The sequence below is a fragment of the Pelobates fuscus genome, chromosome 4 (genome assembly GCF_036172605.1).
Source record: "Pelobates fuscus isolate aPelFus1 chromosome 4, aPelFus1.pri, whole genome shotgun sequence".
In the NCBI taxonomy this organism is placed as follows: Eukaryota; Metazoa; Chordata; class Amphibia; order Anura; family Pelobatidae; genus Pelobates; species Pelobates fuscus.
Window position 1 is genome coordinate 85,362,205 of NC_086320.1, and position 3,634 is coordinate 85,365,838.

The 3,634-nt window shown below is 38.2% G+C and overlaps 1 long non-coding RNA gene across 1 annotated transcript; it reads right to left on the bottom strand.

Annotated features, from left to right (window-relative positions):
• Positions 1 to 1,403: 1,403 nt before the first annotated feature.
• On the bottom strand, positions 1,404 to 2,814 carry LOC134607839 (uncharacterized). The gene is made up of 2 exons (XR_010090696.1): positions 2,427 to 2,814; positions 1,404 to 1,943 (listed from the first exon to the last, which is right to left on the bottom strand). It is a non-coding gene; the product is annotated as an uncharacterized LOC134607839 (long non-coding RNA).
• Positions 2,815 to 3,634: the final 820 nt, after the last annotated feature.

Consider the following 3,634-nt stretch of genomic DNA (forward strand, 5'->3'; position numbering starts at 1 on the left):
TGACTGTGTATTATACAAAGTAACCACGCTATGTACATGCATATTTTTTATTATTTTATTTATTTATTTTTGACTCATGGAACGTGTGATTAGTTGGGGTACTTTTGCTTTTGTCCAGGACAGCTTGAAGTGCAATCTGTTACATATTTGTCCCGATCCATACCCTGTTGTTCTGTAGAGGCAGCGTTGTGCCTTTTGTATGGGGGTAGCTATTAGTCACGCTCTCATAGACGTGCATGCAGTCTGCTTTGGTTTACTTATGCAGATCATATCTGTCATTGCTACAGATTTGTAGATGGTGAGCAGTGAAGTCATGGGCCTTTTTACATCAGGCAATAGAACCAGCGCTCATTTCAGCACAATGGACAGCGATTTGCAACATAATAACTCAATGGTACCTCGCAGGCAAGACTTTGCTGTCTGTACTTAATAAACCGGTTCTTGAAATTGTATGTTCATCTGAAAAAAAAGAGAACCTTCAAAAATAACACACTATATTGTGTTACAGTGAAAAAAAAAAAATAGAATATTAAAGATTTATGATGGCAATCTCTATGACATAATTATTTAGAACATCTCGCACGATTTTTTGTGTTAGGAAATCACTAGATCTGATTTTTTTTTGTGTTTTCTACATTATTATATATTTCTTTAGTGGATATATACAAATCACAGACAAATAATTAATTACCTCAGATCTTCTAGGATAATAACAGAGATAAAACATTAAGCAGACATGTAGCACACGTTTATTTTACACAATATAAGGCTAAAATTTAGACGATGTAAAAGCTGCACTGTGCATAATAAACTTTAAACGTATCAGTAATTGCATAGCTTGGCGTAAAATGCGTCCTATAATTATACATAATGCATCGATTCTGTTGCATTCCCATTTTTTATTTTTTTTTGCAGAGCACTCAAATCAATTACTGCTAATGCGCTTTAGCTTGTCTTTTGTTGAGATGAGAAGAAGGTCTTCAAAGCAGCGTTAAGCTCCACTCTTGGCATTCACCGCGTGCCTTAATTGTATGACATTAAATCAAGGTCCGCTGTGAACACGGAGAGTCAGAGACATGGGTCAAATCAAAATGGCGATTGGTTCAACGTCCCTTAAAGAACACCGACCCCCTTCCATTACACAATGGTCTCTTCCAGAGCCACGTTCTATTATAGAATGCTAGCTCGAGGAGATTGCCTGACTGCAGTGTCGTAGCTCCAATTAAATATGTTCCTTCAAAATACAGTCAACAATGAAACTGGTTTGCGAACAAAACCTGAAAAAAACAATCCTCATCATTTGAGTTCCATTGAGTTGGTGACATATTTTGCAATGTTGTGAATCTTTTTCTAATGAGATTGCTCGATTTAATTTGCTCCTGACTTGAATAATAAAGATAAGCTTGAGTCCTCTTTTGAACAGATGAACTTAAAAGGAAAGGTCTGGACGAGTTGTCTTTCCTTATAATGGGAAGCAAAAATAACTCAATCGCACCTGCCCATTCCCTAGCGAGTACGTACAGTCCATATGGCCTGGCTACAGTTGCTCTGTTCGTACAAAAAAAAAAAAAAAAAAAAAAAGGAATTGAGGAATCTACGCCTTTCACTGCCCTTTAAATGCTTAAACTGATGTGGCATCCATATTGATTCTCACTGTGAGAAGTAAGTCGAGGAGAAGTGGAGATGGTAAAGAGGACATTAACCATTCTGGAGTCAATTTGTGGGCAGTAAGGAAAGCCCTAGAACTGGGCAAGGTTGACCTCTATTGGTGGATCTGTGCTATGGCATCAGGACGAAGACTGGGAAATGACATATCTGTCAGCTGCAGACCCACTTTCAGTCATGGGAATGGGTGGATCCGTAAGGTTTCATTTCCAAATGTTACAATGACACCACAATGTAAGGAGTGATCCGCTTCTCAAGCCCAGGGATCCATGTTAGTCCTTAAAAAAACAGAAGAAAAAAAAAACAGTCATATTAATGGTGGACATTCCAAGCATTGAAGAACAAGTCAGCTTCCAAAGCCATCAATATAAAGTTAAATAAAATATTAATAATTACATGTTATACAATGCTCAGCATGTAATCTAGACCATTTGCCGATCTGTTTATCTGTTCACAAAAGAATGGAGGAGAAAAAACAAAAAATAAAATAAAAAAAAAGCAAACTATGCATGTGAAATCTCAGCAAAATGTTTACATTACAAGGTAACAATTTAACAATAATATTAAATATAAGACAAACAACAAAACTACAGTAACGTTAAGAAGGGGGGAAATGGAATGTACAAAGATTGCTTGAAAAAGAGAACAATTAATTCAGTGGAAGAAATACAAACGGTGCAATGAATCAAAAAGCAAAAAAACAAAACAAAATTGCAATATGCAAACAAAAGATGTAATAGTAATTAAAGAAAAGCATTTACAGTACCAGAGAGGGAAGGAGGCATTGTAGCTCAGTCACCAAGCCTTAGCTGCAAAATGGGAGCATCTCTTGATATTTTTGGCAATGACGATGCAGTGGTGCGGTCTTTTCCCCTCGCTTGCTGATCCAGAATTAGGGATTAATGGCAATACAGCCAAACAAATAAGGCAACTGCCTTTAGCACAAGAGGATTACACGGGACCGCTGACGTCATCAGCCAGGCAGATGTTAGCTCCCAAAGTCCTCATCATCTCCCTGTGTCCTTGAAAGCACAGAGAAGCCAGCACAATCTGGGCTCTGAACATCCCCATCTCAAATCAGTAGCCAATCAGGGGCCAAAGCTCTCCATCAGCTATTCCACGTCTGCTTATCGATCACAGATCTATCCTGCTGCCCTGGTTGGGATTTTTTTTTTTTTTTATAAAGCCCTGTCCCTTCTCACTTGGCTGTGAAGGTCCTATATAATACAGCAGGCAGTGTGCTGTTCTCTTAAATACCAAGGAGCTTAACTAGAATGGCTTAAACATGGGCAAGGATAAGAGAAAATGCTTCCTAATCGCTGCATAATAAATCCCTTAACCCTTTAAAGGAAATTAATGACATCTGCAGGTAGCAGCACGTCCCATACTGACTCCATTTATTCTGCAGATGAATAATTTGGGTTGCAGAGGGACAGAGGGTGGTATAGAGACAGACAGACAGACAGACAGAATTGCACACACACAGGCAGCACACATTCCATTTCTGTGTGCAGCCCATCCAATCCCAAACCATAGAGCAGCTCTTTGTAACCATATCATATCCCATTTAATACAATGTTACTGTAGCCCAGCCTTTAGCACAGTGCTCATGCAGTGAAATGCATGATTATAAGGTAAAAATGAATGGGCGGCTGCAGGCATGAAAAGCCAGTGTAAACTGACACGATGGGAAGGTGGACCGGTTATTTTGGGGCTTAAAGGGCATTTTTCTATGTAAATAATATTTTTTTTCATATAGCTGTCCATTCCTATGTTTCTAATTAGATACTAAGCAATTGTTCTATTTACAGACAGAAATATCACTGCAGTATGAGGTCAACATCAAAACCTATTTTATACTCGGTTAAACAATGCCTTTCACATTATACCCCTGTGGCCTATCTTGACCTACTTTATAATTGTACATACATAAGTTGACAGAATGTGTAGTTTGCTGTGAATACATAGT